This window comes from Gorilla gorilla, chromosome 4, assembly GCF_029281585.2.
Source record: "Gorilla gorilla gorilla isolate KB3781 chromosome 4, NHGRI_mGorGor1-v2.1_pri, whole genome shotgun sequence".
Taxonomy (NCBI): Eukaryota; Metazoa; Chordata; class Mammalia; order Primates; family Hominidae; genus Gorilla; species Gorilla gorilla.
The window spans coordinates 103,768,278-103,782,528 of record NC_073228.2 but is presented as its reverse complement, the minus strand read 5'-3'; the positions used below and the strand labels follow the sequence as shown (position 1 = coordinate 103,782,528).

General features: G+C 39.0%; 1 protein-coding gene and 1 pseudogene across 3 annotated transcripts in view; both read right to left on the bottom strand.

The window, feature by feature from the left end:
- Positions 1-540: 540 nt before the first annotated feature.
- The window catches only part of LOC101146628 (putative inactive beta-glucuronidase-like protein SMA3), a 244,541-nt gene continuing 230,830 nt past the window's right edge, over positions 541-14,251 (bottom strand). For 2 of the 3 annotated variants that reach the window (XM_063706674.1, XM_063706670.1), the window contains one exon: positions 2,618-2,742. The gene's annotated coding sequence lies outside the window, so the exon portion shown is untranslated. Of the gene's footprint in view, positions 564-2,617; positions 2,743-14,251 lie in introns of those variants that run through there. The other variant, XM_055387289.2, reaches the window with a different exon arrangement.
- LOC101145200 (cytokine receptor-like factor 3) lies at positions 5,887-6,540 on the bottom strand (annotated as a pseudogene).

The following is a 14,251-nucleotide window of genomic DNA, read 5'->3' as shown; positions in this document are numbered from 1 at the left end:
TTAATCTTATGATCCTTTCCATGTTCAGATTCAAGTTTTCCTGCTTTAATGATGAGTACTAATTTGAACTTATCTTAAGTAATGCCCAGCATTTAAAATGGCCATGCACTCAATTAGAGCATTTAACCATGGTAATTTGGAGTTATTCTGTGTTTCTTAAATAGTGAAGCTGGATAATTATATTAACTGAAACCACAGGACTGTTAAAAGGCTACCAAAACCTAAAATTCAAACCCCAACCCAAAGGCACGTCAAAATTCTTTGTATAACCAGAAGATGCTATAATAATAATCAGTGCTATCAATTGTGGTTGGATAACTTGAAAAGAGTAATTATGAAACTTGGAAAAGCAATTTTCACAATCATTTTGTTCAGTTTATATTTTACATAGGTATATAGTTAATTACACAAATAAATGTAAAATATCTTAAAATGTAGCAATATATATTTAAAAAATAACTAGAAACAATTTTATGATTTATCTAGTTTGACACATTTTTATTTTTTCCTTTATTACCAGAATGAGAGGAAGTGTTGAAGGTGGAGGAGTTGACACTCAGTATCTACAGAAATGAAAAATGAAATTACTATAGAGAAATTTTATATCTGTTACAAGCGTCACATTTAGCTTTTTGGCAACTCAGAGTTTAAAAGAAAAATAACATTACCTAATATACATCATATTAGTTCTCATTTCACTACTTTGAGCTCTTTCTAGAATATAATATGTCATGATAGTCACTGAAATAGATTTTTTAAATTGGTTCCTCATTTTTAGCAGATTCATTTTGTTAAGACAAAGAGTGACAATTATAACTTTAGATTGCTTGGAATTCAATGAGAGATATTCAGAAATATAATTTGTGATTATTATTTTCTCAGAGAAAAAGTAAGGAATGTAAAGAGTATATGACAAGTAAAGTAAAAATTTTCACAGACAGACAATCTATGAACAAAAAAATCTTACTTAACAAAAGGACATACAAAAAATTTTTAAGTAAGTGAAGTATATGAGGTACTAGTCAAGAACACCATAAGGACAGTGGATAAGAAAACAGTGAAGAGGAAGACCCTGACCTGAGCAGAAACAAGAGCATAAGAAAGCAGAAAGCCACCCAGACTAATCCAAACTCTTAAATTATGAGTGAAGCATTGAAAAAAAGTAAGAAGAAAGCAGAAGTTGACCAGAAAAGCAAAAAAGAAATAATTATTTTTTTATTGGTACACATGTGTACATATTCATGGGGCACATGTGATATTTTGTTACATGCATAGAATGTGTAATGATCAAGCCAAGGTATTTAGAGTGTTCATCAGCTTGAGTACTTATCATTTCTATGTGCTGGGAGAAATTTTTTAGAGTGACTTTTTTCTAAGGACTGTACAAGCCTACTGCTCAAAGACAACCAGAAGCATACCTAAAGGCAACAAAAATAAATAAGTGAATAAAGTCAATTTATTTAACTGTTTTGAGCAAGGGACGTATTCCAGGCCCTTGGGCATCTCTATAAGAGGGTATAGGAGGAAACTGTAAATATAATTTTGATATGTTGAATGAAAAAGTATGGCTTAAGGGAAAAATATGAATAAGATGTCAACAAACTGGGGGTAATTCAAATAAGTGAATTTTGTAAAGATTTCTCTATAGTTGATGAGTGGATTAAAGTGGGTTAGAGTTACCACTGGTAATGCAGCACTCAGTGATGTTGATCAAAAGTGAGGAATTTATATATATATATATATATATATATATATATATTTGGTTTGGAAGATAATCTTGCTTATGTCTTATATCTATGAGCATTGTTTATGTTCAGCTGGGAATAGCTAGTTGCCAGTTAGGCGATTTGTCAGCCTAGTGTGCCAGTTGGATAATTTTTCATTTTCTTAGCAAATTCCAATATACAGCCTTACAACAATTTTGTGAAACAGATGTCATTGCCACATAACATTTTTAAGTGTAAGTATGAAAATTTCTCTCATTAGCAAGTGTCAGTACTGGAAATAATCTTCATACACCAAACTCTAAAGTATTTGTTCTATTACTAAATCAACACAACATGATATCCATTATTTGTATTTGGATTACACTTTCTTAAGGAGTAGAGCAGTATATTGTAAAGAGCACCAGTTGTGATTTAAACAACTGCATTCTAGTACTAATTCTGTAGCTGACAAGCTCTGTGACTTCAGTCATGTCACTGAACTTCATCACTAAGATGAAACCTTAATTCTTTCATCTTTAGTAGGAAGGAGTTGAAGTAGCTGAAGTATAAAGCTCCACCTAGCTCAACAATTTTATTATCATTATTATTGATTCATTCTTCCTGTGCCCATAAGTACTCAAAGATTGCCAGAAGCGGATAAAAGTTTTGCTGAACTTAAAGCCTATTCAATCTGAGAGGCAATTTTAAAGAACGAGAAAAAAAATCTTACTATTACAAATTTTCAAAAATGATGCCAATGTGAACACATTTATAGCACCCCCGCCCCCCGCCCGCCCCACTCAGGGCCTTAGAAGTGATGCTTGCAAAAGAGGGGCCTTGAAGTTTAAGTTTCTCTAGCTTCCCTGTAAATCTGCCTTTTGCAATATCACTCACAATGGCTTTTGTGGCAGGTTCTGTTGATGGGTCAATAAAGAGGAAAGAGAAGATGGCAGATGGTGTTACCTAGGAATTCTCCTGATCTCCTTTCAAGTCCGAAGTGTAAGGAGGTTCAGAGGTGGTCCATTTTCACTTGGAACTGTAAGAAACAAAGGATTTCTTACCCTCTAGGAAGGTTCAAAAAGCCTCTTCCTGAATCATGCTATGGAAGTAAGACCGACTCCTGTCACAGAGAGGTAAGTTACAAGGTGCAATGGTTATAAAGGCAAAGGGCTGAAGTACCAAGCACTTACGTGTTTCTGTTTCAAAATAAGGCAGTCAGCAATACATACTGGAGGAAACAAGGACTTCCGAAAGCTATCGCAAAAACTACACTACCTAAAGGCTATGAAGTGAGAAATTTGGTAATCAAAAACTAATGAATTAGTAATTAGTGACACGCCATACGGTGTTTTTAACATGATGAAATAGTGAGCTAACCTCTGCATGCAATTGTAAAAACAAATTCTTAAATGTAAAGAAATCAACACTAAGTTTCAGATTAACTTGCCTTTGTCTCATAGACCTCTCTATGCATTTGCTCTCACAAAATACACCTGGATGGAAACAGAAACTAGGCTATCTTACTGCATCCTAAAATATTCTGCTACCTAAAATAATTCATGGGTTCACTTGGTTTCACATCTGCCTAATGTAGCATTAGTGGTTTTGTGATACAGCTTTGAAATAATGATAAGGACATTTTGCTCTGACATCCCTCCAAGATAAATTACCAAACCCTTCAAGACATAAGATGATAGGAAGATGAGGTTTATTATTTCCCACACGGTGGTCAAGGTCATTGAGGAAAAATGGTATGAAGAGTTAATATTACAGGAAAGACACAGCATCCAAAATTAAATAATATTTGAGATTGAAAAGATATATTATCCCCATAGCTCTGCCAAACTCAGTGTCTACACAAATTATTATTTCTCTTTTAAGTGCCAGTCATGTAAGTTACAGTTCTCTAAGGACAATTTTAAGTGCTCTGTTACTTAGAAATTTCCTCTATTTTACCTCTCTCAGTCAAAATGACTTGAATTCTTATAATGTCATTTCCCTTTATTTCAGAATTATGTTTTATGTTGCAGAATTTCCAATTGGATATGCCTATGTTCTTTCTTCCTAGAAAATACACGTAACAATGAACACTGTATGTATAACTTGCTAAAATAGAGGATGTTACATTTCAGTTACTCATCGATACTAATAGTCTTTGTACTACAATTTTAATACCTATCTTCACTTTTAGAATTAGCAAGGTTTGCTAATGTAAGAAAAGTTCATTCTGCAATTGATATTGCTAACTACCAACTCATAGACTAATACTGAAATTTATACAGAACTTTTATATCCTAGAATGAAAAGGAAATATATTATGACTCCTCTTATTTACATTTTTGCTCCTATTTAGAATGTTGCCAAATTACTTATTTTTTTGAACTTTTAGTTATTTATTTTGATTCAGATCGATGGACAAGGTACCTACATTCTGGAAAGCTTCTTAATCCTTAAAGAAGTGAGCCTCTACTTACTTATACATAAAAAGACAAGGAGAAAAGGTCATGATTGTCTAACAGGGAACATGAATCCCCAAATAAATTATCTTACAATAAGGTCATACTTGCTTTTCTACTTTTTTACTATTGGTAAAAATGAAAAAAAAATTCACAGTAAAATAAAATTTGTAGGCCAGTATAGCATGTTAAGATTCTTATTTTTACATATTAATTTTTCAAGTAAATTTTTACACACAAATTTAAGTTTTCAAAAAATTAAGTAATTGCCACATATTTTTTTGGTCCGCTAAGTGACCATTTATCAAACTGACATTAAACTGGACTGCAGCTCACACTCTAAAAAAGTAAAATTATGTCACAGGCTAGATACACACATGTGCATATTACATACATGTGAAATGGCTAACACTGCTGTGCAGACTACTTCCATAGGTAGTTTGACCCTATGAAAATAGTGTAGTCTATCTTGAATCAAATTGCAATAAAAGAACAAAAGATAATACTTGCCTATAATAGACATTTACTCAGGCATTTTAAAAATGCAAAAATTAGAATGTCTGGGGGACTTAAAAATTATTGAAGATGGGATAAAAGTCAACACTGCTTGTAAGTACCTGAACATGGAGAGTATTGCCAACAAATTCAGGTGGACAGCATATGAATGAATGTGTATCACATAACTTCTACTATGTGGTCTGTTTGTCTTGTTTTATTCTAAAGATTTACATGGACTTGGATGTTTTAAGATGGTTTAAAAATAATATTACATTGTTTTCCTAGTCTAATAACCAACTTTAAGAAATGTGATGGAAGGGTAAGAACTTTCTATATCTTCTCATACTTCTAAAGTCAATTGGATTTCTATTATGACGTGATATTTCAGTTAACAGTATGCTAAAAATAAAATTGACTGAATTACAAGATTTTCCCCAACATTCAAGTCTCTTTTTGTTAAAATATTATGAAATGAATTCAGTAAATATTTTCTATTTCCAATAGCTTAAGTGAGAGATGAGTGCAACTACTTTAAAAAAAAAACAATTAAAACTAAACTGGGCTGAAGACCAGCTACATTAAACCCTGAAAACCAAAGCCAAGCACACAAACATCCAAAACACTAATATTTTCCATCCAGGACAGAAAAATGGGCATCCAAAGTAAAGAGAACCACAAGATTGCTCGAGTAACTAATTAAAAACCACTTCTCTGTTATTTGAGCTAATTGTTACTCGAAGCTTGAAGTTCCTGCCTAGAGTGACAGCTTCAATGTCAAATGTGACAGTGCACACAGAAGTAACTGAAGTTAACTCATTAGTCATTTCTTTTCCATTAACAAAAACTTCACCATTTGTACTCATACATATAGCTTGATCCTGCTGCAGAGAGTCATATCCATTCTGTTTTTCTGCAAACACCCCATACTGTATCTTCTGTCCCACAATTTCAACTCTGAATGTTAATGTCTGCCCACAGAAATAAGTTGGAGTTCTAGAGTAGAGAACACCTGAGGATTGAGAATCATTCCAGAATGCAATATTACTTCGACTTTCAGACTGTACCCCTCAAAACCAGCTGTCCACTCATGAGGCACCAATGTGAAATGACCTATCTGGGGGACACTTCAGGGCTCCAGTCCTGTTGACCATGTCCTCAGGTGCAGACTTTGAACTGATAATCAAAATTGGAGTCCATGTGCAGTACTATGAATTGAGTTTCAGAACCTACATGTACATCCTCATAATGATTTGAAGTACGTTTGCAAAATTAGAGCCTGTAATCTTGGGCTGTAAAATCATCATCCACCTTACACCATCCTACTGTGATGACTCCAGGTTTCTGTTTCAGTTCTTATATCTGTATTGGTGGGAGAGATGCTACTGTTCCATGCTTAGAAATGTAGTCTTTTACTATAAGAATTGAGTCATCCAACTGAGCACATAAACAAAGCACATCAACCAGTAAAGGTACTTCTGGTAAGCTGTCCAACTGAATGTGTGAGACCTTTTCGGCAAAGCTATACAGTTTCTCATCCTCTTCTACACTACCAACCATGGCAATCTCACCTACTCAGACTAAGTCCTCTGCAGTGTTGACTCCATGTTCTATGAGCCTCTGGCAGTCATCTAATGGTTTAATGGTCTCCTGCTCAATGATGTCCACCTCTTGCTAAAGGGTCACCAATCGCTCATCCAGGAGCTCCTCAAGGGTTCCCTTTAAATCATTAAAATGCTGTTTGAGAACATCCTTTGTGGTGCACACTCCTTGATCTGCCTCTGTGCCTCCCCCAGCTCTCGCCTGGAGCTCCATGTCACCTCCACGTTCTCATGAGCTTCATGCAGCAGCAGCTCGGGCTTCAGCTCCATTGCCCGCCTCATGGAGCCACACATCCGGGGGAAGTTGGCCTGGGTTCCCAACTGTGCTGGGCACCTTCAAGCAGCCTGGCACAGCCTCATGCAGGCTGCCATCTAACTTATACTTTTACTATCAGCTCTGACAAAATTGTCTAACAAATGATTTATATATATAAATTAATCCTGTTAACACAGTAAAGTTATTGATATTCTTGCAATTATACAATCAACTTTCTCAAACCCAGTTTCTCTTTTGTTTACAGCTATGCTTAGAAGTAATTTTCTAGGATACACATTTCCTGTATTTTCTCTATAATTACTAAATAACTTGTAGATTTATACACTTCAATATTTGTTTAGAACAAGTCTATTTTATAATTAATATAGCTAATAAAAAAACAAGAAATTCCCTGGTAAACTTTCATTGTTTGAATTTAGGGAATAAGATAGCAGTGATAGTGATGGTGGTGATGACCCGTCTGGAGTGGCTACTGCAAGGATGCCGGCTGCAGAAGGGGAGGCAACGCCAGGGCTGCGTGCTCCTTGGAGCTGGCAGGGGCTGGGAACAGGAAGGAGCCATGCTCCTTACCAAGTTGGTGGGGGAGGAGCCCTGCGCTCCTGGGCGCAGCTGCAGCTGCCCAGCCACTGCTCTGAACCTGGGCATCCTTGCACTCTCAGAGCCTCAGGAACTCCCCTGCCTCCATAGACTTGGAAGTGCCTGCTCCTACTCCCTGGCCTCTCCCCACTCCTGGTGCCCACTCCAGTGTGGAGCAAAGTTGTAGCTGAGCCCAGGTGCTGTTGGCCTGGTGTGCATGCAATTGGGACAGCACTGATGCGCCAGCTGACCTGCCGCTGCCTCAGTCCCTGCTGAGCACTGGATACCAAAGAGCGTGGGAGGGGGACTGGGGGGCTGAGGGCAGCTCAGTGCAGATCTGCAGGCACCCCTCAGCACGAAAAGCCTGGACTCCACAGAAGACATGTTGATGGTGGAAGGCAGACAGAGATTCCTGGATGGAAAGAGGTGGGTCCCCTACCTTCAAACCAGTGATGGCCTGAAGCCTAGGGGCCAGGCTGCCAGTTTCAGGTGGAGTCTGCTACTTGGAGTGAAAACTTATGGTGAACTTTCCAGGCCCACGCATGGTTGTTTATAGACCAATCAGCACACACTTCCTCCCTTTTGAACCCATAAAAACCCAAGACACAGCCTGATTCACAAAGAGGTTGGGACTACCAGCAGCTGGAAGGAGCTGCCCACTTTGGGTCTCCTTGACTCTTCGGAATCACCCGCCTGTGGAAAGGAGCTCCCCACTGCGGGTTGCTTCTCCACTGACAGCTCGACACTTGTCAGGACCTGCATGGAGAAAGGAGCTACCCATTTCAGGTCTCCTGGGAGTTGTTCTGTCACTCGATGAAGCTCCTCTCCACCTTGCTCATCCTCCAGTTTTCCACATACTTCCTTCTTCCTGGATGTGGGACAAGAACTCAGGATCCTCCCAATGGCAGCACTGAAAGAGCTGTAACACAAACAGGGCTGAAACACACCCCCTGCTCACCACATTGCAAGTGATGAAGAGAGAAGAGCTGCAGCCCTTTGGGGATCCCAGAACATAGCTAAAGCTATGACACCTTCTTTGCAGCTCTGCAGTTCCTGGTGTCTGTAAGTTTCCAGGTGCCACCATGGTCCCCGGTTCCTGCAGTGGAAATCACTTGTGGTACACCTGGTCCAGTTGCACCCTTTCGCAGAGCTGGTGTCTGTGCCAGAACCTGGAGTTTTCCACACTGCCACAGCCAGCACACCGGGCTGTGTGCAGTGGCCAGACCTTGCACTCACTCACACACTCCTCACCACTCTGTGCCTGGCTCACTCTTGGCAGGCATGGCATCCAGGCCAGTAGCACAAGCAGAACACTGCCAGACAGGCTGAGTGGGTTGAATGAGCTCAGCAAGACCAAGGAAAACTCAAGTAAAAGTGCCACTGGCCACAGAAGTTTCCGGCTGGAAAAGTGACACCCTAAGGACCCTGTGACAAGAATGGTTTAGATTGGGGGGGTCTTGGAAAATCCATTTAGAGCAAATATATAGAAGATCAAAATCTCATAGACGACATGTCCAAAAATGAAATAAAAGTGCCTTTACACACTCCAAGAAATAAGCAAGGAGCCAGGCATGGGGCAGGAGTTAAGTGTAAAGGGCCTTCAGACCCTGGGTAAGTCTGACAATTGTAAAAGGAAAAACTAGGTAGGAAAAGACTCTGTCTACAACGCAGTTCTGAGAAAGTTTTAGTTAGACCAATAGACTGCCCTTTGAAAAAGTCCTGAACTGGGCACAGAATTGGACGATTCTAGTATTTCATACCATATTCGCTCTTTGGCTAAGGGCAGTCTAGTGGAAGCAGAGCCTTCATCTGAATGCTGTAATAGAACCAATATAGGCAGCAGTGGGAGGCTGATGGGCAGCTATGCTTCCCATAAAAGGTTCTAGAAGAGATCTGAACACTTCCATGGCTGCCACACTCTACCCATTGCAACTCACATCCACTTCTCTAAGTGCCTGCATAGTTCTTGGGTCTCTGTTTGTGAAAGAAATTACTGTGATAAACCACAGCTCCCTTTTTCTATGTTTGGTCTTGGTGCCACAATGGGTTTGGGATTGCAACATAATACTTTTAAAAGATAGACCACCTTCAAGATTGTGGAGTTTAATTTATCTTATTACCCGCTATAATGTGTATGTAAGGCTGAATATTGTTCAGCAGCCATTTTGTGACTATGAGTTGAAAAGTGTCAAAAGAATTAAAAAAAAATCCACCAAGAACAAACAGAACATTACAAAAATTAAAATAGGCATATATGATGAAGCCAAAAACAGAAGTTCTAGCTTTATAATTCCCAAAATCATGAATTTTGGAAGAAAAAGCAATTAATGGAGAATTAAAAATTCGAAACAGGCGAGGAAAAAGCTCGTGATGTAAAATATGTACTCAGAAAAATGTTATAATTCTGCAGAGATACTAGGAGAAATATATGAAATCTGATTTGAAGTATAGGGATATAGCAAGGTTTATTATGTTTCTAATAATCCATGCAGAAAGTAAGACACAATTTGAAGAAGGAATTTTTTCAGAAGACAATATCAATAATTTTCTAGAACTGGCTTAATTGATTATCCAATTAAACAACGATAACAACATCTACAAAGGGTCCCAAGCAGGGTAAACAAAAATCTAATCCATACTAAGACACATTGTATCAAAATTACTGCTAGTAAGTAAAAAATATATTTTTAAAGTCATTAGTGACAAATAACAAATTACTTGCAAAGGAATAATACATGTATCACAGGTCCCAGAAGACAGTAAAATAAGAGACTCAAAGTGCTGAAGAGAAACTACTACGAATATAAAAATTGCCATCCATCTATCTCTACTGAAAGAGCTACTAACAGATCTACCTCAGCAATATAGGAAAGAAGAAACAGGGAAGAAAGGGGATATAAGTAAATAAAATGATAAAATGGTAAAATATATGAATATATATATATACACACATACGAATAGCTACTGTCTATGAATATTGGCAATAACTTAGTGTTGGGTGATGAAAAATCAGGTAGAACCAAAATTTTAAAAACCATATGAAAATGAGATAAGTTGCTGAATTAAATTTTAATGTCTGCAGATGTCTGCAGATGATTTTCTTAGCAGTATAGGAGAAAAAAGATCTCTATTAACTCAGTGAAATAATATAAATAAAAAGTCTACTCCATGTTAATAAATTAAGAGAAATGAATAGAATAAAGAAGACACATATTTAGAAGAGGGTTTCTTAACCTTCGCATATGGACACTCAGGGCGGGAAATCTCTTGGTTGTGTGGGGTTGTCCTGTGCATCGAAAGATGTTGAATACCATCTCTAGCTTGTACCCACCTGATGCCAGTACTACCTCTCTGCCTGTTGGGACTACTGTGACAACCAAAAATGGCCTCACTTGAGAACCACTCAACTGACATAAAGGAGAAAAGGAAAAAAGAAAAGGGAAATGTAGTCAATAGAAAACACCATAGAAATAATATAAATAACTCCAAATATATGAGTAATCATAATCAATGCAAAGTTATTATATCAATTATTTAAAGACTCATAAATTGTGTTAATATTTTTTAAAATTACAGCTTTATACTATTTCAGAGCCTCCCCTAAACCATAATGATTTAGAAAGGTATACAATTTAGAAAGGAATAGCAAAACAAGACACAAGATAATTCTATAAAAGAAAGATGACATATAATAATACATGAATTTAAGTAGAATAATATGACTAGGAATAAAGAAGGATAGCATCTAATATATATAGAACAATCTACCAAGATATAAAAAGCATTCACAAAAAAATTGAAAAAATTAAAAGGCATTCATTGCTGCAGACCTTCTGTAATAGATTATAATTAATAAAGCATGAATTTTGTAATTTAAATAATGAAAGTATATCTAAGATAATATTTTATTTTTTCTCAAAAAGAATCAGCAGTAGAATACTAATTACAACATGAATTAAATAGTAAAGCATGTAGTTTAAATGCATATTACATATAATGCTATATTTGGTATAAAATATAATATTTTATATTATAATATATAATACATAATTTGTGTGGATGTATACATGATATGTGTGCATATCCACCTGTTAATAATAACTCCATAGCCATCACCAAATGTATTAACTTTTTTCAGAAGTGGATGATGTGTCTGGACACAAAATGACAACGTTATAAGAAATAATAATAATAATAGTCACCACTATACAAATTATTTTCTTAATACTCAATGTTATACAATTAAAAATCTGGAATGAACATTTTGTACAATCCTCTAATATTTTTGGGAACTTAAAAATATACACTCCCGACAATATTTTCCATGTAAAGTGAAATAACAATAGAGATTACAAAACAATTGGACTAAAAAAGACTATTTTTTTCTTGTTTTTTCCTTTAATGCTATCTTCAGGGTTGAAGCAGAGACCCACACATGGGTATAATAGAAACTGTCCTACTAGAGACCACTGGGATTAAACCCACATCTCCCTGAAACTTAAAACCTGTCACCGAAGGGAAGCCTGAGTACCGCGACTTGCATCTTCCTTTTCCTTGGACTTCCACCTCTGATGGACTTAGAGAAAACTCCCGAAACTCACCGTGCCCTATCCCGTAGTAGTCAAAGTCTTGCCACAACTCTGCAATGAATCTACCGAGACTACTCTTATTATGTCTTTGTTTATGTTAGTCACAAAAAAAACCCTCAGGCTGTCAGGTTACCACTGGATCTCCACATCCTAATCCCAACAAAGCTTTGTGCATCCCTATTATTTTTCCTTTTGCAGTCTTGTCTCCTCACATTCTTTCACTCTACCACTGATTTTCACTGCTATGTATAACAGTTATGTTTAAAATCTTGTTAAACACAATTTTTTTTTATTGTCTATGTCACAGGATCCTTAGGGTGTCGCTTTTCCAGCTGGAAACATCTGTGGCCAGTGGTGCCTTGGCCCGAGTTTTGCTCGGGCTGCTGGTCTTATTCCACCCGTTCAGCCTGGCAGCCTGTGCTCCGCTCACACTACTGGCCCAGATCCCATGACTGCCAAGGGCAAGCCAGGCACAGAGCGGACAGGGTTAGGTGAGTAAGTCCAGGGTCCGGCCACGGTGCACAACCAGGCATGCCGGCTGTGGTGGAGTGGGAAGCTCCAGGCGCCAGTACAGATGCCATCTTTGTGCGAAGCTTTGGCTGGACCAGGTGTACCATAAGCAGATTCCACCACAGGCACCAGGAACACGGTGGCACTCAGAAGCTTGGAGATTCCAGGAACCACAGAGCACCAAAGAAAGTGACAGCCCTGGGTCAGGGTCGCCCTAGGTCTGGGCTCTCCAAAGGGCCGCAGCTCTTCTCTCCTCTTGTTGCCTGCAAGGTGGTGAGTCAGGGAGCGGTGGGGGTGGGGAAGGGTATGTGTTTCAGCCCTGTTTGTGTTACAGTTCTTTCAGCCCCACCATCGGGCAGATCCTGAGTTCTTGTCCAGCATCCAGGAAGAATGAGGTATGCAGACAACTGAAGGGTGAGCAAGGTGGTGAAGAGCTTCATTGAGTGACAGAACAGCTTTCAGGAGACCCAAAGTGGGTAGCTCCTTTCTGCAGCTGATAGCCCTGACATTATGTGTGAGTCTGGCTGAGTACATGGTTTTTATGGTCTCAAAAGGGAGAAAGTGCATGCTGATTGGTCCAGGGGAAGCCATGGGCGGCCTGGGAAAAGCACCATAATTTCTCACACCCAGCCAGACTCCTCCTGGAATTGGCAGCCTGTCCCCCAAGCTTCAGGTCAACCCTAGCTTGAAAGTGGGGTCTCACTGGGCACCCACCCCTTTCTTCCTCCCAGGAATCTGTCTGCTCCCCACCATCAACATGTTGTCTGTGGCACCCAGCCTGTCCATGCTGAGGGGTGCCTACAGGTTCACGCTGAGCCACCCTCAGGCCCCCAGCCTCACTCTCATGCTCGCCAGCGTCCAAAGTCCATAGGGCACCAGGGTGGCAGGGTGGGTGCTGGCATGTCAGTGCCACCCTGAGTCGTGGCTCACCCGATCAGGTCAAGACAACGTCCGGGTTTGGCTACAACTTAGCTCCACTCCAGTGCAGGTGCTTGGAGTGGGGACAGGCCAGGGAGCTGGAGCAGACACTTCGGAGTCTGGTGGGAGGGAGGATTTCTCTGTTCCTGAGAACTCAGAAATGCCTGGGTCCAGAGCACGGCTGGGTGGCTGCAGCTGCACCTGGAAGCACTGGGCTCCCATATTGCCAATTCAGTAGGTGTCAGGGAAACTGCCTGTTCCTGGCTCCTGCCAGCCATGCAGACCTTGCAACCGTGGCTGCATCGCCCCCATTACATCTAGCATCTTCACAGTGGCCATTCCTGATGAGCCGCTGGCTGCCATCACCAACACATTATATGAGTACTTCATTCTTTTGCTCAAATTGCAAACCAGCTGTTCACCAATATATACTAATTAGTGGATAAATTCTCTTGCAGTATCTCTCAGTGATGGCTTTTTTTCCCCCCCCACAGTGGTGACTTTACTTTTATTTTTCTCAAAGCTCTCATATCATTCTGCTTGGAAGTCAACTAGATATATATTTTTTTATTTCTAGTACAGTATTTTGATTCCATTTCCACCTTTTTAGAAGCCATACTCAAGGATCATCTCCAGTAATTTTCATGTCCTGACAACCACACTTCTGTGTATTTCCTCCCATACTGAATAAGGCATCAGTGGTAATCAATACATTATTGTGGGTGATGAGTGAGTGTGGATAGGTCATAAAAGACATTGCTCTTCTGTCTTTCTTTCTCTGGAATCGCTTGCTCTGAATCTGGCTGCAGTGTTGTGAGGATACTCCACTACCCTTAGAGAGAAATCCATGTGTTGAGAAACAGACCTCCCTTCAATCACCAGAATCAACTTGCAAACCCTATGAATGAGCAACCTAAGAAGTAAATCTCACAGGCTCAGTAAAGAAACTGATGACCAGTCATAGCTCATAAAGATTGCAACATTTTGAGAGTGTTCCCAAGGCAGAAGCATTCAGCAAAGTGCTCAATTTTCTCACCAATAGAAACTCTCAGATAATAAATATTTGCTGTGATTTTAAGATGCTAATTTTGTTGATGTATTGATTTTACAGCAAAATATAAAG